This window comes from Pseudophryne corroboree, chromosome 1 (assembly GCF_028390025.1).
Source record: "Pseudophryne corroboree isolate aPseCor3 chromosome 1, aPseCor3.hap2, whole genome shotgun sequence".
Taxonomy (NCBI): Eukaryota; Metazoa; Chordata; class Amphibia; order Anura; family Myobatrachidae; genus Pseudophryne; species Pseudophryne corroboree.
The window spans coordinates 192,483,686-192,504,424 of record NC_086444.1 but is presented as its reverse complement, the minus strand read 5'-3'; the positions used below and the strand labels follow the sequence as shown (position 1 = coordinate 192,504,424).

The 20,739-nt window shown below is 38.0% G+C and overlaps 1 protein-coding gene across 16 annotated transcripts in view; it reads left to right on the top strand.

The window, feature by feature from the left end:
• Nucleotides 1-7,753: 7,753 nt before the first annotated feature.
• Nucleotides 7,754-20,739, top strand: part of MEF2C (myocyte enhancer factor 2C) — a 382,771-nt gene continuing 369,785 nt past the window's right edge. For 8 of the 16 annotated variants that reach the window (XM_063963978.1, XM_063963984.1, XM_063963980.1 and 5 more), the window contains exon 1: nt 7,758-7,944. The gene's annotated coding sequence lies outside the window, so the exon portion shown is untranslated. Of the gene's footprint in view, nt 7,945-20,739 lie in introns of all 16 variants that reach the window. The other 8 variants (XM_063963989.1, XM_063963983.1, XM_063963981.1 and 5 more) reach the window with 5 other exon arrangements.

The window sequence follows — 20,739 nt, the reverse complement described above, 5'->3', positions numbered from 1 at the left end:
GCCCGATCAGCCTCTTCTCATCGCACTGTAGGATTAAGTCCTGGGCTGCGCAAAGACTGCACAAAGTGGATTTTTGCAGCTCTGCGTACACATGGAATCAGACACTTGCATGGTAAATTTACACTCCCCCTGTGGGCGGCGACTATCAAAACGCAGGACAACAAAGTTTGCAACCCAGAGATCAGGTCTGAATCGCCCCAATGAACGTTTAACAAGGAAGGATCAGCCTCACAGCTGCATTCAAAATGGATTGTAGCAGTGAAAGCCTATTTTTGGGAAGACCAGTAAGAAACTTTTGCAATAATCAATGTGGGAGATAATGAGAGCATGGTTTAGAGTTATTTCTGTGTCTTGTGTTAGATATGGTCATATTTTGGATATGGTTTTTAAATGTAAATACTGCAACATGATTTTGATACAAATTGAATGTGGGGAACAAAGGACAGTTCAGAGTCAAGAATGACACCTAGGCAGCGAGCTTGTGGGGTAGGGTTGATTGTTGAGTTTTCAAGAGTGATAGAGATATCAGGTGGTTAATAACTATTATAGGCCAGTGGAAATATAATTAATTCTGTTTTGGAAATATTAAGATTGAGGTGGCGAGATGACATCCAAGATAAAATGTCTAAAAGGAATTCAGTGACAAGGGCCAATACAGATGGTGACAATTCTAGAGACGATAGGTAAATTTGAGTATCATCCGCATACAGATGATAATGACGTCTGAAAGAGCTGATTAGTTTGCCAAAAGATGTGGTATATATTGAGAAAAACAGAGGACCTAAGACTGAGTCTTGCGATACTCCAACTGATAGAGATAGCAAAGAAGAGGTAGATTCAGAGAAACGAACACTGAAAGAGCAATTAGATAGGTAGGATGAGAACTAGGAAAGGGCTGTGTTCTACAGACCTAGTGATTGTAGTGTTTGTATGAGAAGAGAGTGGTCAATAGTGTCAAAAACAGCAGAGATATCTAGGAAAATACGAAGTTATTAATGGCCTTTAGATTTCGCAGTGACCAGACCATTCACTACCTTAGTCAGTTGAAAAGAATGCAGGACACCCCCCTGCGCACTCTAAAGCTGCTGACAATGGATCATCTCCTAGGTGGTCACCCAACAACACCCACAATTACAAATAACAACAAACAATTGGAGACAAACCCTATTACAGCGCTTATACTGACAGAAAGTCTCTGGTTTTTACCATATCGATCACAAAGTCCATTAATCCTGAGGAGATGAATTCTTGTGGATATTGTTTTCAGTGAAGAACATGAAAAATAAATAAACAAAACAAAAGTTTAGTAGCAGTTCTCTTAGCTGCAGCAATTCAAATATTTTGATATAATCTCCAGGAGCTCCCTAAACACAAATCCAAGGAAGTGAATAATTAGTCCATAAGGTTCACCCTTGTGCAGAGTGTAAAGGTCTTGCTCACATACACCCATAAAGATTTCTTTATCCAGACGTATAAAACCCAATTATACTGTATGGTATCTCACAACGTCGTGCACTCATGGGAAAAGATCATACGACCAGGTGCTCACATGAAATGCTCACTTTGAAAATACACTTTATGTTCATGTAGCGGTTTCTTTTGTGGACTCGTACTCTTCCTTTACTCCATTCTCAGTCACTGGTTTTGCTTGGCAGCGGGTGTAGTGATAATAATAATAATAATAATAATAATAATTTTATTTATATAGCACTCTTTCTCCAATAGGACTCAAGGCGCTTAACAGATACATAGCATAATATAGTACAGAAAATAATGAAGTACATTTTCATAAAATACAGAAGCATGAAGATACTAAAAGGGACACTATGGAAATGCTTGAGTAAACAGGAAAGTCTTGAGTCTACTTTTGAAGGATTCTATTGTTGGGGCCTCTCGCACTGTGCGGGGAAGTGAGTTCCATAGAGTCGATTCCGCATGACTAAAAGCTCTACCCCCAGATGAATTACGGTAGATTCTAGGTACTGCTAAAAGTCCTTCATCTACAGATCGCAGTGATCGAGTGGGGCAGTATGGAATCAGAAGCTGCTTTAGGTACCTTGGGCCCTGGTCATGTAATGCTTTGAAACTCAGTAAGCCAATCTTGAAGATGATTCGCCATCTTACAGGCAGCCAGTGAAGGGAGTAGAGGATGGGCGTTATGTGGCTAGAACGGGGCTGGTTGGTTAATAGTCTGGCAGCTGTGTTTTGCACCAGCTGTAAGCGTTGCAATTCTTTTGCTGGGAGACCAAGGTACCTAAAGCATTACAGTAGTCTAATCGAGATGAAACAAATGCATGTATGACTTTTGGCATATCATCTGAGGGAATTAAGTGCTTGATTCTGGCTATGTTCCTCAGGTGAAAGAATGAGGATTTGATTGTGGCTGATATCTGATGTTTAAGTGTCAAGCCACCATCCAGGACAACGCCAAGATTCCGCACACGATCACTGGTCTGTAATTCTGAATCCCCGAGTGTAATTCCAGTTGGTTGGCTATGCTGCAGTCTTGTCCTTTGATGTTGCGGTCGTATCATAAGGACCTCTGTTTTATCTGGGTTCAGTCGCAGCCAACTGGCACTCATCCACTCCTGTAGCTCAGCTAGACAGCCATTTAGGGTTGCTATTGGGTTATCAGTGCCCGGAGCAAAGGACAAGTACAGTTGTGTATCATCTGCATAGCAGTGGTAGACCAGGCCATGGCGCCTGATTATTTTGCCCAATGGTAGCATGTATACTGCAAAAAGCATGCGGGATAGTATAGAACCTTGTGGGACACCACATGGCAATGGCACTGGTGGTGATGAGTATAATCCAGACGATACTCTCTGTGACCTGCCTGTGAGAAATGATTTGAACCAGCTTAGGACTGTGCCATCCAGACCACAGAAATGTATCAGGACCCCTGAACTCTTAATAAGAGTCTGGCCAGGAGGTGGAAGAGGGGAGATTATATCAAAAGATTTTAATTGCTGCAGCTAAGAGAACTGACACTAAACTTTTGTTTCATTTATTTATTTTTCATGTTCTTCACTGAAAACAATATCCACAAGAATTCCATATGGTAAAAACCAAAGACTTTCTGTCATTATAAGCGCTGTAATAGGGTTTGTCTCCAATTGTTTGTTACTGCCTTAATCAATGCTGTCTATGTGGAGTGTTGGGCATGAAGGCCTGATTGAAGTGGGTACGAGAAGTTTGTGAGTTAAGAAAGTGTGTGAGGCGAATGTAGGTAAGTCTGTCAAGTAGCTTGGAGGGGCATGGGAGCTGAGAAATGGGATGGTAATTTGAGAGAGAGAGTTAGGGTCAAAATGTTGTTTGTTTTTTTCAGAATGGGAGTAATCACTGCATATTTGAACAGGGATGGAAAGATACCAGTAGACAGAGAGAGATTACAGATTTTAGTTAAGTTTGGGATCAGCACAGGAGACAGAGTTATGCTGATTTGTGAGGGTATAGGATTGAGAGGAGAGGCAATAGAGTAGACAGATGAGAAGAGTGTAAATACTTCATCTTCATTTGTGGGATCAAATGAAGAGAAGGTACCAGAAAGTTCACTGACTGTGGAGCATACCATTTCATTTCAGATCTTATCAACCTTGTCCTTGAAATAGGAAGTGAGATCTTGTGCACTGATAGTAGCTGGTGGGATTGGTGATGGAGGGATAAAAAGTGATTTAAATGTATTAAAAAGTTGCTTGAGGTTAGATGCTTGAGCAGAGATGAGAGATTAGAATTATGTTTAGCAGTGTCCAGAGCACTACAATAAGAGTGGTAAATGGTCTTATATGTGAGGTAGTTACTTGGAGTACGAGATATACACCACTGACTGTTTACTTTACGTGAGAGTTTTTGTAAGTGTCTTGTGAAGTTAGAGTGCCAGGGCTGGCATGTAAGTACACACTCCTAAACTGATCTCTCCACCATTAGCTTGGAGCGGGAAATTTCAATATTTCTTAGGACAAGAATCAAGCATATACCGAAGACCGACACAGTAGAGACATAGGTTTTCTCTGAAGCACTTCTCAAGTCTGGAGTGGAAGTTCTTATATGGGAAACTGAGTTAAAAAAAAGTAGGATCAGACAAATTTGGAGGTACACAATCTACAGTTCTCTTGAGTTCTCTCGAAAGTGGAAATCCACTCTATTGCAGAGAGATATTAGTTCATCAAATCCCTGCCAGCCAATTAAACTTTGACTTGTCTGAGAGACCATACAAAAAGACAGAGACAGACACAATATGTTAACTTTAAATGTAGTCACAGAATGTCTGATGCAGCTGAGGTGTTCTCTCGGACTCTTTAAATATCTTATCAAAAGTGGCTATAAATGTAACATAATCTGTGAGGATGGGATCATTTTTTTCCTACAATGAAGATGCCCATGCCAGAGCTTGCCCAGTGAGCAGTGATATGTTATTGGCGATCTAGGGAAATCCCATGGTTGTAGTTCACAGTGGATACTACATTGATTGAGGAATCCTGTACATGTTTTGGAATTCCCATCATATTTTGCTGGGGTAAGAAGATGAAGCGTGGATGAAGAGGATAGCAAATTAGACCTCACTTGATCAATCATTGGAGGTCTGTTCAGAGATGCTTGAATAGAGCGCATACAAGTAGACAGGCCTTGAAGGAATTGCATTGGTTTGGCGCAGGTTAATGTCTTGATTCTCCATGTGGCTAGCCATGAATTGGTCCATTCGTGGGGTTTGATCTGCTGCTGAATCCATTTCGCCCAAAGCAAATTATCATGGCACTGGGGTTTTGGTGATCCAATTCGTGACCCCTGAGTGTACAGTATAAGGCACACTGCTGCTGGTGTAGTAGTTGTGCTATGCACACCGGAGGCAGACCGCAGCTGGTCTAGAAACTGAAGGGAACATGTATGAAGCAGTGAAAAGAGTAAACGTGCCAGTGGAGAAGTTGCTTATGGCAACCATTGAGCTACTACCTATAATTTAATAGACTACACCTGATAAATGTTACTTCAAAGCTGACTGGATGCCATGAACTAATTCTCCACTGGCACACTTTTTCACTCTTTTCACTGCTTCATACATCTGCCCCTGTGTACAGGCTGCAGGTGATATTTGAAGCAGAGTGCTTTGCACACAGAAGTAGGCTGCAGGTGACGGTTGAAGCTGCTTGGCAGCAATGCAGGTGACTGGATCGGGATCAGAATACTAACAGAACCAGGAGCCAGGAGACTGGCTGGGGTATGGATATGGAAAAAATACCAACCACCATGGTGGTTGGCAAGTAAAGTCCTCAGGGAAGCCAGGATGAACACAGATGGCTGTTATATGACACCACCAGCAGTCCCAGAGTCCTAATAATGGGGGAAGGAAAGCTTGGAATGGGTCCTACTTAGTCTACACTAGTGGAGAAATCCATCTTAGTCTACATAATACAAATATATAGATGGTGTAGATGGGACACTGAAAGTGCAGTAGGGGTGGGTACAAAGTAAACAAGCCTACGCCTGTCTGGAGGCCCAATGGGGTCCAGGCAACCAAAATGGCATGCAACTTCCTGCTGCAGAAACTGGCATTCCTGCTGTATAGTGGAAATTACATTCTACTGCAGTAATTGTATTCTCAACACAATGTTATGGATGGTTGGTTAGTGACTTCTGTGGATTACATACTCCATGTTAAGGTTCTTTCTTGCACTGATTCCATGGTCAGTCAAAAGAGATGGGTAGAAGACTTATGAGGGAAAGGGTTTTGTGTGGAATCCCATGCACGGACATTGTTTGTGGGTTATAGAATAAATATCTGAGGATATTGGTGATGATCTATAGTCTATTTTCCACGTGTAGCATTGTAGGGCAGCACAGAATGGGTAGCACAAGTAATAAATGTACAGTTAGAAGGTGTAATTGAAATTGTTTCCACACAGCTGAACCTGCTGTCATGATGGGAAGGGAATTTTCTTTGGGAATATGAAGGTCAACAAAGGTGAGTTTAGACTTGTATGGTAAAAAGTGTAGGGGAATGCCTTGGGGAAGGCATACTGGTAGTGTCAATCAAAAGAGGCAGCTCTTCATAGATAGATAGATAGATACAGTAGATAGATAGATAGATAGATAGATAGATAGATAGATAGATAGATAGATAGATAGATAGATAATAGATAGATAGATAGATAGATAGATAGATAGATAGATAGATAGATAGATAGATCAGTATTACCCAAACTTGGGGTCTATATACTAAGCCTAGGGAAGAGATACGGTGGACGGAGATGAATTACCAGCCAATCAGCTCCTAACTCTAAATTAAAACCCAGCCTGTAACATGCTCTGTCCACTTTCTCTTTCTCCAAGTTTTAGTACATAGACCCCTTGGTCCTCAGAACAACTAGAAGTCCAGGTTTTAAAAATATCCATGCATGATTTGGATGTTTTAATGAAAATGACTGATGTACTAATTAAGGGGCTAATTTAGCCCTAGACAAAGACCCAAATCAGTCGCTATTTACTGGTGTTTTCACAACTGTGCATGCACCAGGGCAGCAGTGGGCATGTTTTGCGGTCAAAGTGCCCTGTTAGTCACAGCCTGATTAACAGGATGCAGGCATTTTGGGATGGGTATGGGAAGCGTCCCAGAAAAGGTGGGTGTTGACCCGCTTTTCTGGATGTGCCGAAGCCAGTGGCTGTGTCCTCGAATACAGTTTCACAGGACCTTGCAATGTAGTATTGCCGCACATTCTGAATAACCTGAGAATTACCCAGAGGTCCAATGCTATGACCAGTGGGCACGATGTTGATCTGATGCCGCATGAATGGATGCAGGCAAAGGATCAGATAAGCCGGCAGTGGGCACCTTTTTACTCAAGACACCTCCTGCAGTATTTGCAGATAGTCACACAGCTGCTGTGTACAAAGACGCAGTGGTGGTGACATTTGCATCCACCTCTGAATCGGGACGTAAGTCATCTGTGCTCAAGTATGTTTACCCTTAAAATCTAGTTTGATCGGTTCCTTGAGTCCTAGTTTGGGAAAACTTTGATAGATAGATAGATAGATAGATAGATAGATAGATAGATAGATAGAGCGAGCCATGCTAGTCATGGCTTTGTCTGTGACTAGGTGCGCCCACCAAGGCACGACAAGACGCTGTTAGCGTGTCTGTCTGGACTGGCGCATGCGCCTGGACGGAGACGCACCCCATTCCCTTTATTGGAGAGTGTCTCTGTCCGGGGGGACTCGCGAGCCCACACAGAGACGCTTACAATGAAAAGTGGCTCTGTGCACTCCCGGCGTGACTAGGCGGACGGATTACCTAGTCACACCAGGAGTGCACGACTGCGACTAGGGGGGTAATATAAGGGAGGCTCCATCTGTAGATAGATAGATAGATAGATAGATAGATAGATAGATAGATAGATAGATAGATAGATAGATTGATAGATAGATAGATAGATATTCTGCATTTGTTGTCAACCAAAAAAGCTTTGTAATATCATAGAAAAATATATTTCTAAAGTGTTTATTCAATTTCAAATAAAATATAACAGGCATTAATTGATATTGATATAGTGTGTGTAAAACTGAAAACTGTTCCTGATTTTCCATGTTAAGTGAGGCATATGTTTGAGTAGCTGTAATCTTGTGTTCTTTTGCCAACGCTGACAAAGGTCTGGTTGTCAGTGATACCTTTAACAGCTAAAATTATACCAGACTGACAGGAGCAGGTGCTGGTGGGCCTGCCAGACACTTGTGCGGGGGAATCTTGCTTCCTACAGGTCAACAGCTAGAGGGGAAAAAGCTACTGTCCTCATGTTAGATACACAGTGAGTCAAGAACCCGTACTGGGGGTTTCTCTTCAAAGCCAGCTGGTCTGGCTTTATTATACAGGAATTTTTTTACCTGTCAGAGTTTGGTCAACATAACCCTCAGCAGGTGCTGTAGGGCACACCTTCCTGGAGAAGCAGGGCGCTGGTAAGTTTTTTTTGTGTTTTTTTATGTTAAAAAATGTACTAGATATGTTTGGTACTCATAGCAGGAGAGATATGGTTATACTTGAAGGTTATTCGTTCAATGCCATACAAATAAACCAGATTAGATTTATGTACACAAGTTTCTTATGTGAAAATATCTTGTTTATTTGTTTAAACCTGAGATGTTTATTTGTACTTTTGTATGACAGTGGAAACACATGTAGAAGGTTGTGCTCTAGGCTTCATGTTTTGGTACACTAATTAATTTGTTTCCATTTTCCACTCCACTCAATTGAGAGTACAGATTGAAAGTTTATATAATTAGTTTTAATGCATTAGCAGTTTCAGTCATGTATTGGTGTTCTGTAAATGTTTCTGTGAATGTTTGTTATGCCGATAAAGAACTTTGTAAACACAATTCAATGTCACTCTTCAAAGCATAATGCAAACGGTTATTTTGTTGCATTGCAAAATAATTGTTGAAAAATTAGAATTTTATATTTCCAAACTTTTACATTCATGTCCTTTAAACATGGAGTCTAGCAATATTTGTACAAACTTAAAAACAAGAGTTACTGCAGAAAAAAAAAAAAAGTATTTGTTCCAAGAATTCATTCTTTTAACTTTTCGGGTCTGATTTTTTTTTTTTTTTTTATAGTCTGGTTTTAATAAAGTGCATTGTTTCTCAATTAATAGGAAAAACAAACATTTTTTTAAAGCATTCATCGGCCAAACTAGTCCAATTAAGCAGTCACTCTACAGTGAATGTAGGATATAACACAATTTTTGTACTCAAGAAATAAGTGAGGTGCAGTGAGGTCAGTGACTGGGGAAGCACTGGCTAATATCACAGCCAGAATTACACACACATACAGTATATGATTTGGTGGTGAGTTTTGCCTATAACAATGATTAGAATAATACAAAGATGATATTTATAAGTTATAATTATCTTCTTTGTATTATTCTAATCATTTTTATAGGCAAAACTGAATATATTGGAGTTTGACATCTGAGACTCTGCCTCCCCAGCCTACCTTGACTGCATGAAATACAGCGAATACTAGTTTTTGCTATAGTATTTAATGAATTTTGCTAATTCATTATACAGTATGACGTCATCATGTGAGTTCTTAAATTATATTTACAGACATGCAGCATATACATATTTTTGTAGGTATTTTATTAAGACAAGACTATGTTTGAAAATAATGGCACATTCTTTTAGACACAATAACAGAATGGTAAGGTGTAAACTTACCATAAATTTATACAAAAACATGCCTATAATCTTAAAGTGATAAACATCTAATACAATACATTTATATAGTTTATGCATACAGTGCAGTATGTATAGTGTAGAAACAAGATTCTGTAATGTATCGCTGTGAATATATAACTTCACAATACTTATGCTGTACAATACTTAATTATGATGTTTTTCATAGTTCATCTGCTGTCCATCTTTTCATTTAATTGATTTTTATTAGAACATCAACAATAATCACTGGACAATAAATAACAGTCATATCAGAAAAATAAAATATATCACATTTGTATCTAACAATATATAACACCACCACCACCTGTTGAGACTGATTAAATGGTGATAGAACAACACAAGAAATGCAATAGAGTAAGGAGGGGGAAAACGGAAGCAATTAATGGTCAAATGTGAAGCTATTTTTAATTTCAGTATAATCATACAGTATATTCAGTTTATCTATAGAATATTCCTTTTTTTTAATCCAGGTTCCTTACCCTCTTCAAACCATTATAGCTTCTGGACATCCAGTTCGCTGGCCATGGCAAAGTTTTTTATAACTTGTATTTACTTTGCAAATGACAAAAAAAAAGTATATTATGTTTTTATTCAATATTTTACTGTAGTGACTTGAACAAACTATTTAGGAAATATAATTGCTAGCTAGATGAATAGTACGCAACTAGTTGCTATTAGTACTAGCTGCCAGTATGCAAGCTTTGTGCACAAAAGGACCAGCAGTTTATGAACTCCTGCGTTATGTAATTATGTCTTTGAATAACTTGGTCATTATCTATTAATTATGTAATATATAACTGTAATAATCAATATAACATGCACATTTTAAATAAAATAAAATACTGCATATTTGTGTTATAAATATAATGTGTAACCTAGTCTCTTATTACTATAGCAAAACATTATTATTATTATTATTATTATTATTATTATTATTACTACTATTGTTATTATTATTAATATTATTATTATTATTATTATTATTATTATTAACACTACAATTCAAAAGATCATCTACATTCACTAATGATGATCAATGATGCCATAAACTGAATTCCAAAGTTGCAAAATATACTTTGAACACGTGTTGTTAGTGGTTTTAAAAAACAACAACCTAAAATATATTTTTCTGTTGTTTGTTTTGTTTTATTAACCCTTTTTTTATCCCATTGTTAAAATGAATATGTTACATACGATACATATTATTACATACATATACATACATACATACATACATACATACATACATACATACACTCATATCATATTATTTATCTTTTAGTCCATTTATTGTAAGTGTATGCTTACTTATTTTATATTACACATGACGTTATGACATAAGCAAAAAACATCTTAAATACAGCTTTATAATTATAGTTTATATTTAATAATTGTGATGTTAATAAATATTCATAATGTCTAATGTCAGTCTATTCAGATGTCTAATGTCAATCAACTAATAGAAAACAATAACGGTATAGTACTAGATTACTGGCTTCAATGAGAACAGGAGGCCATGGCATTGGCTGGATTGATCCGCACATAACTCCTAAATATTTGTACCTTGATACCAGGGCATTTTCACTGCTGAATAAAAATGATTTCTGTTCATTTGGAGTCATGTTAGTTAATTAAGCTCTGTTGGGATGCATATAGCGCCAGTCATCAGATTTCTTTTCTCAGTCTTCTGTACCACTTTTCCGCTATAAGAAAACATTTATTACAAATGAGAGATGACGGCATATGATAAACAATATTCATTATAGAATAATGAAGAACAATTAAGTATATAATCTAAACTGCCATAAAACTATAATATGATAGTTTAGCAAGATATGTATATGTATATATATATATATATATATTTATATATATACAAATTGAGTATACCTTGTCCAAAATTCAAAATCCCACATTTTTGGTTCCCCTACTGAGATAATGACACATATATTAATATATATTATATTATATATCTATATAATATATCTATATATACACATAATATATAATATATATGTCATTATGTCAGTAGGGGACACAAAAATGTGGAATTTTTAATTTTGGATAAGGGATACTCAACTTGTATATAACACAATTTACTAAATATGTCTGCTTTTATTTCTATAAGAATAACTGTAAATATAAATACAATTAAGCTATTTATAGTTTATGAGCAGATATATTTATAGCCAGTGAAATAAACCCCATACTTTATATGTACTAATATTTAGTTACCCTTATTTATGCGTAGCAGCCTAAAGCAAAAAAAAAAGATTGTTTCACAACTAAGGAACATAAGAAATGTCACCAATGTTATTTTCAGAATGAATAGAGATTTGATTAGGTACAAATTCATGGGAGTGTAAACTAATTAACAAAATTGTTGTACAGTATTAAAGATGTAGTGTACATGGAGATAAATATGAAGATGTTTTGGGATTTATTTATAATGTAACACCAATGAATAGCTATTAATTCTATTCATTCTATCAACAATAAATGACAGGGGAAATTAAATGTGTAACTGATTACAGGTATGACCAGTGTGCACATGCTGGGTGTTTGGAAACAGGACAGAGATGATTTTTATTCTCCATTGTCAGGCTATGGACTGAGGGGTACATTTACTAAGTAGTGATAAGAGCGGAGAAGTGAGCCAGTGGAGAAGTTGCCCCATCAACCAATCAGAACTGAATTAACATCTATTATTTGCATACTATAAAATTATACACAGCTGATGGGGCAACTTCTCCACTGGCTCACTTCACGCTCTTATAACTGCTTAGTAAATGTCCCCCTGAGTTTTGGAGATTATTATACTTTCATATTTATGCCCAGATTTATGAAGCCTTGGAGAGTGATAAATAGCATAGTGATAAAGTACCAACCAATCAGCTCCTAACTGTCATTTTTCAAACAGCCTGTAACATGGAAGTTAGGAGCTCATTGGTTGGTATTTTAGGGGTCATTCCGAGTTGATCGCACGTAGCAACTTTATGCTGCCCATGCGATCAACTAGACGCCGCCTATGGGAGGACTTTTTTTTACATAGCAAGGCTGCGAAAGCTTGTGCAGCCGAGCTATGCAAAAACATTTTGTGAAGTTTCGGAGTACCTCTGGAGTTACTTACCCGCTGCGATGTCTTCAGCCTGTCAGGTCCCGGAATTGACGTCAGACAACCACCCTGCAAACGCCTGGACATGCCTGCGTTTGCAGCACCACTCCAAGAAAACGGTCAGTAGACGCTCCGGAACACCATCCTCCAGTCAATCTTCTTGCGATCGCGTTAGCGATCGCTTTCTTCGTTCTTCTTGTTGTTGCCCAGTGCAACAATGCACCTGCGCATTGTGGCCGCCGCGCATGTACAGAACCAACCCGCTCGCACCGCTGCGAAAAACAGCAGCATGCGAACCCCCTTTATCACTGTGCTATTTATCACTTTTCAAGGCTTGATAAATCTGTGCCTTAGTTAGTATTGTGGCCTTTTTCTACCTACAGCCAGTGTTTTCCCAAAACTGCTAATTTTTGTATATGTAATAGAAACAATCCAGTAATTTATTGTGTATATATATAAAACTAAAATAAAAAAATTGCATTCTGATACAACGCATAATGACATGTCGGCTGAATGTAAGGTCAGTGAAATAATAGGATCAATTAGAGAACATTGTTAAACTGACAACAATATGTTTTCGATGTGAATCAAAGTTCGGTGGTTAAGCAACCCAGTTTTTTTCAGCTGAGATTCAATGAGACATCACCCTTATGATATCAATATTTCTGAGACCCTTAATACTCATTGCATCAATGGAACATTCTAAATAACTGTTTTAGCATTTGAGTGGGGTGACAGATTCAGCAGATCTTTGGCAGCTGCTTGAGCTAAGCCTAAGCTGTTCCATGCATAAGAGTAGAGCATGTGACACCTGTTGTGGTAAGAAAGAAAAAAAACAGCAGTACATTGGTATACTGTGTGTCATGTACATGTGAAATAGGAAAAAACCCAGTAGTATATTGGTATACTGTGTGTCATGTACATGTAAAAAAGGAAAAAAAAACAGCAGTACATTGGTATACTGTGTGTCATGTACACGTGAAAAAGGAAAAAAAAAACAGCAGTACATTGGTATACTATGTGTCATGTACATGTGAAATAGGAAAAAAAAAACAGCAGTACATTGGTATACTGTGTGTCATGTACATGTGAAATAGGAAAAAACCCAGCAGTACATTGGTATACTGTGTGTCATGTACATGTGAAATAGGAAAAAAAAACAGCAGTACATTGGTATACTGTGTGTCATGTACATGTGAAATAGGAAAAAAAAACAGCAGTACATTGGCATACTGTGTGTCATGTACATGTAAAATAGGGGAAAAAACACAGCAGTACATTGGTATACTGTGTGTCATGTACATGTGAAATAGGAAAAAAAACACAGCAGTACATTGGTATACTGTGTGTCATGTACATGTGAAATATGAAAAAAACACAGCAGTACATTGGTATACTGTGTGTCATGTACTGTACATGTGAAATAGGGAAAAAAACACAGGAGTGCAACATAAGTTTACAAACTAGATTGTATATAAGTGACAAAAGAGTTATGTGAAAATTGTCTCTTAAAGTTCAAATTATTTATTAAAAAATGTTTGTACCAAATGACAATGAATATGCCCAGATGACTCATGCCCTGCAGTAATGCCAATTTGCGCAGGGCAGTCCTGATTTTGGCAGTCCACAGGGGTGTTGCCTAACAGAAAAGAGTTCTATTCTCTTTGTGTAATGGAGGTTGACTGGGTGAACCTTTGGCACTCCAGCTGTTATTGAACTACACATACCAACATGCTCTGCTACAGTTTTGATATGTGGCCATGTTAAAACTGTTGAACTGCATGCTGGGATGTGTAGTTAAACAGCAGCTGGAGGGTCAAAGGTTCCCAATCCCTGTCCTAAAGGGATCCATGAGAACAGGATTGTATGCTGCTAATTACCTCTCCCTTCTAGAACACACTAGTTGCTGTGGTGCTCTGCACATACTGTAGCTTGTCCATCTAAACAAATGCTTCTGCGTGCTTACTCATATGAATGGGATATAGATAGATATAGATATATATATATATATATATATATATATATATATATATATATATATAAAATAAATAAATTCTAGTCAAAACACTGGCTACTTCCCCATTTGATCTTCTCTTTATTAAATGTTCCTGTTTTTTCCTATATGCTGCTTGTTTGACGCTTACTTTATGTTGTCTACTATTGGACACAGAACATAAAGGAGAGAGCAGAGATGTTGTAATTTAAACTCCACATTTATTGGGTTTTTTATTGTTTTTTTTTTTTCAAATACATTAATTTACATGGTCTGCGCTGTGAGCTCATTCTAACTTCTGCACCTAGGAAACTGCACCCTACGCAATGCACTGGTCAATGCCACGCCCAAGTAAATACCTAAGACTTATGTCTTTGATATCCCAGTACTTCTTATTACAGTCCCTGTACATATCTCAAGTATTCAAACTCTGGGCGGGATGGAATTAAGTCCGACTTTGACAGCCGCGCGGGGTGCCGGTCCAACTCTAACATTTTTTAAAAAGGTTCAATCATGTACAAGACATGGTGTACCCATGTACATGATTGCCCATTTAAAAAAAGTCTGAGTTTCGCCGGCATCCCGCATGGCGGCCACACTCGGACTTCATTACATCCCGACCTCTTTATTAATTGTAGCCGTTTTTAATTGTCAAAAATCGTCAATACTCTCTTCTTAAACTAGTCAAAGTCTTGCCCTGATGTGCCATATACCACTGCTCCCAAGCTTTAGTCTGAGAGGAAATATCCCAACATAACGCAATATCATAGCTGATACCTGGCCGCAGATATGCCCCAAAACCACTGTGATTCTAATGAAAGGTTATCGGACATGGGGGTCATTCTGAGTTGATCGCTTGCTAGCTACTTTTTGCAGCGCTGCGATCAGATAGTCGCCGCCTATAGAGGAGTGTATTTTAGCTTTGCAAGTGTGCGAACGCCTGTGCAGCCGAGCTCTGCAAAAACATTTTGTACAGTTTCTGAGTAGGTCTGTACTTACTCAGCCCTTGCGATCACTTCAGACTGTCTGGTCCTGGAATTGACGTCAGACACCTGCCCTGCAAACACTCCCAGAAAACGGTCAGTTGACACCTATAAACGCCTTCTTCCTGTCAATCTCCTTGCGATCGGCTGTGTGAATGGAATATTAGTTAAATCCTTCGCTCAGCAACGATCCACTTTGTACCTGTAGACGCTCCTGCGCATTGCGGTGCATACGCATGCGCAGTAGTGACCTGATCGCTGTGCTGCGAAAAACGGCAGGGTGCGATCAGGTCAGAATGACCCCCATGGTGACAAAATGTGGTCAGAAGATGAAGACTAGAGGCCTTTGTGTCTGGTCACCTTCTGTCTGCATTAAATGACTGCACACAGTGAAGCTGGATAACCCCACTTGAATAACAAGTCTGTCATCCAACACTCGGGTTAAGCAGCAGATCTGGCCCATATGTGTTCACCTGTAGATGCACAGTATTTCATGTTCTATAAAGTATGTGAAATGAGGTGACAGATAGACATGAATGAGTGGCACTTTCCACACAGTGCAGTATGCTCCAGAACGTACTGTAGCTATGCATGGGATTACATGGGACCAACTCAATACTTAGTAGACCACATATCACTGGGTGCTGTAAAGCTTCCCATACCTATAATAATCTGTCTGGATTTGAGCAGACATTCTTCAGGTCACTTCATTTGCTTCATTCTAATTATGAACCAATGTCTAAGGGTAGGGGGAGATGGATCTAAAGGAGCTACTCTGCACCTTTATGAAAGTTGAATAATAACCATGTTAGATCAGAAATAATCCCCATGATCCTGCCAGAAAATAGCTTTGCTTCACAAAACCCACAAAAATGAGGGATCAAAATCCTCAAATAAGGAATTGTATGTATCAATATTTCTCTTTATATTTACCCTTTTATCTAACAATGCATTCAGAACCACATGTAAAATAGCATAGACCAGATAGCTAGTGTATGTGGAAATATATATATATTTACATAAATCATAGGCAGAAAGAAAACTGACTTCTCTATACTCTATTGATGGATTTCTCTTTCAGGCAAAGCATATGAGAACAATGCTTATTCTACACCGCTGCATGCATAGATTTCCTCTCCTCCACCTTGTGACCTCTTCCCTGACCCCTGTGCAATATAATTTAGTATAATTAGTTGTTGTTACCTCTTTTTGCCAACGTACAATACTCAGACCTTACCACTGTCTTCAATAAAGGGAAGCTTACCACTGGTAAGGGATGGGACATAGAGGAAATCTCTTCATTCTTGACATAAAGAAAAGGATAATCTTACTGCCAGACTGGAATGACACATGTTAGAAGAGAAGTCTACAGTACTTTCCACTTCCATCCCTGTGATATATAATAAATGAACATTGTGTTAATTAACCTCTGTTCTGTCTGGAGTTCATTTCCAGAATAGCACTACGACAAGAGTGAATACTTTCAGATTGCAAAAAGGATTTGATTGAGCTACAACAGTGTTAGTTTCCCCCTACCTGGACTCCTAAATTCTCGTATGCATTTACGTCATCTTTACAATTCTTGGCACTGAATAAATAATAAAGCCACGGGCACTTTTAAAAAAGAATTCTGGTCTACGAATGGCATTAAAATCACTAAGAAAATCTACTTATTCGAATGACTCAGCGTGTTCATGTGGGCATCCAGCACAGCATAACATAGCTGCAAAAACAATTGACAACTCCACCATCTGTCCTTGCCTTTAGACAAAGCTAATAACCTAGAGGTACCAGCTGTGCAAAATTGGAACAAATACATTATCACATTAGGCTATTTTATGTATAGTGAAAGATAACTACTGAAATATGTAAAATAATGATAATTGTAAAAACAGCTTATTACATTTTTCTGCCAATTTACAGTTGTCATAAATGCTTCCAACGCTAACTTAAAAATTTCCATACGATGGAATATTAAAAAAAACAGAAACAGTAACAGTAAATGAGAAAGTACAATTTTGTTTTAAATTTATAATTTAAGTATTTTTAGGTTTATATGTGTGTGGTTAAGTGATACTTGTACATATTTGACTGGTACTGCAGGAAAACAGTTGACTTGTTCAGTCATTTCTTAAAATAGCTCTTTCATCAACAACTTTGCTCAAAACCATACCTTGTACCTTTAATAAGACCAGCATTCAAAAATGCTCCTTCTCCTTTAGAAGTTGGGGAGAAAGAGGGTGTTTGAGCAAAACATTAAAGACTTTGGATATTTCTTTCCTTATTTTTTCCTTCTAGAAAATGCTTTGTAGTACATATGCTGTACATATGGACCAGCAGTTTATGCTTTACAAATAAAAATTATAAATAGATACAGTAAAAACAATGACCATTTAGATAAAGTTAGATTAAACACTCTGATGTATATGAAAAACATTATAAAACATGGACTTATGAAGAGTCCTGTTGGTTTTCTAAGAGAGATATGGCATCTTAAAACTAGGATACAATATGTACCATGAAAATCCTGCTTCCCAAACATTTACTTATATGAGGCCTAGCATTCAGGTGAGACCCCAGATGTCTTGCTTACTCCCGCCTCTACACACTCTTGTATTTTCCTACTGCGTGTTGATGGTGGACACAGGAGCCTGACAAATCCACCAATAACAACTTCCCTCATTCCTATTGGCCTGGTCTTTTTTTTTAGCCATTAACAGTGTTCAGGAGTAAGCAAAGACTGGTAACCTGAATTCTAGACCCCAACTAAGTCATTTTTGGGGAGCATCGTCACTAGGACTATTTTTTTAGTCTTGGGTGGACTTGTCCTCTAGAGTGCAGTGAATTTATCAGTTTAACCTCAATCCCAAAAATATTATCACTTGCTAAACATCAATATTATTTTTCCATACACAACAGTATCTTGCTTTGCAGAGCAATTCTAAGCACTGAGATTCAAGAGAAACCTAATAAATGTTGGACACCATTGTTTCAGTGCACCTCAAATTGTCAGAAAGATTTTTTTATTAGCCAAGTTTATCTAGCAGTTTTGGGTTATTCCAGACTTCATTATGCATTTGGGTACCTGGTTGTATCCTATCCAGTTGTCCATTGTATGCAAAATGGAGCAAGAAGACAGCTCTAGGACAGTAGGTGCTGTTAGTAAAATAACCAATCCTCTCAATGTGATGTTTGCTGGTGTTTAAAGAAGTTAACACATTTGGACAACCCTCCCCCCCCCCCCCCCCCCCACCCCATTAATATAAGCTGCCTCCCAATCGCAGTAAAAAATAGAGTACCTCCTGGAATTTTTCCTTCACCTGAAGGCAGGAATGATCACCACTAGGATGAGCTGTAACAGCAAACAGCAAGTATTATAATCTAACCAGTAATCTTCAATAGAGCTTTGGTGTACTGGGGAACCAGTGAAAATTTGTTGCCCCTTCCTAGTACAAGGCAAAAATATATAATAATCACTAACCATTGTCCATTGGGTACAAATGTTGCAGTAAATTCTCTAGAAGTGCCTAGTGGTGACATTATTTGGTACCATGGATTTATCCCAAACTAGCAACCAGCCTTTCTTTCACTAAGCTCCTTTTCAGACTTTGCTTTCAACCACCTCCAGACTACAGTACTGTATGTCTATGTAATTAATGTTCACATATTCTACATACAGTGAAAGGCTGGTTATTTATGTTTAAAGATGTTTAACAATTTTTCATTTGTCACTACATAGTCGACCTTTTTGATGACCAGATATATGATTATAAGGCGTTGCTCATTAAGCAGTAGAACATACACTTAAAAATTTATACACTCTCCTCTTTCTATTTTTTTTTTGTTTGTTATTTTGCCACCTGTTTTACACCGTGATTTGCTGCATTAGGGATTAAGGGTAGGGCTATAATGATGCGATTCACCACAAATCAAGTAATCAAGCCCCTCGGCTGCTTACTGTGGTGGAGAAGTAATCTAATATGGGAGGCTGGTCTTTTCTCTCAGGGGTCTGGGAGAGCTCCCCCGAATCTGGAGAGTTTCCGCCAACTATGTGATAAACTCAGTTTGGTTAGCCGGGCTTTATTTAGTTAGCATCTCAAAAACATTTGCAATATATATATATATATATATATATATATATATCGTCTTGGGTCTGGCACTCCTCGTTTTCTCTGTAATTGCGCTGGTGCCTTCACAGCAGTAGATAGCAAGTGTATAATGGTGCGGCACTCAGGCTTATCAAATTATCACAACGAGGCAGAGAGCTGCGGTCAACGTTTCAATGTCTTTACTTTCACATTGTCATCAGGATACTGATGACAATGTGAAAGTAAAGACATTGAAACATTGACCGCAGCTCTTTGCCTCATTGTGATCATTTGATAAGCCTGAGTGCTGCACCATTATACACTTGGGAAAAAAAAAATATATATATATGCGAAAGTAGAGGGGAAGAACAAGCGCCTTACACAGATGGTACATCTCCCCCTTAGTACTGTGTGTAAGGTGGTGTGGAACTACTGGAAAGGAGTTTGATATGCCTTGATACAAGTTAATATCGGGTACGCAATTCTTTGTCTGCGTGTCTTAGCACACCGTTTAACAACTTACTACATCATAAGGCGCTTGTTCTTCCCCTCTACTTTCGCAGAAATTTGTGGTCGTATGTACCTTACGTCACTTTTGAAGAACTGAGCTGCCGCCAAGAAGAGTGGAGGGTGTACACAGAGGACTAAATAGTTCAGATTACATATAATTCACTGTGAATCGTGGATACAGTGAATTTGTACTTGTCGACACCCGTTGATTTGCACACATGGAACTACCGAATTTTGGATAAGCACACTGATCTATAAAATCTGTATGTATATATATATATATATATATATACAGAAAACACTTGCTGCACAGTGAGTGATCCCCTACAGGGGCAGATTTATTCAAGTGCTTCTTTCTCAGGTGAGATATTACACTTGCTGCTACCTTATTCATTGCATTCATGGTGTCAAAAATATCTCACTTAGCAGACACAGAAGAGCTATTAGAGAGTAATAAAGAGAAATAATGTAGCAATACATTCTCTATGAGCTCTGCATAAGGCAAATAGTTTAAAAGGCATTGGTGCTTCATGTTGTCTAAAGTGTCTCTTGTTGATTCAAGATACTACTGTAGGTTGTTAAAACAGGAAATGTACAGCAGATGGAGAAGAGTGAATAATTAAATTAAATGAAAAAGTTACAATAAAAAAAGAAAATCATAAAAATAATAAATGCAAAAAAAAAATTACAAAATTTAGAAGTTAATAATAAATTCAGAATATGATAGCGGAGCCTGCCTAGTTTGTGTGATCATGGGAAAACAAAGGCAAGTGAGGAGATGGGGATGGAAGAGGCTGAAAGTAGAGAAGTGAGCTCGGCTTGCAT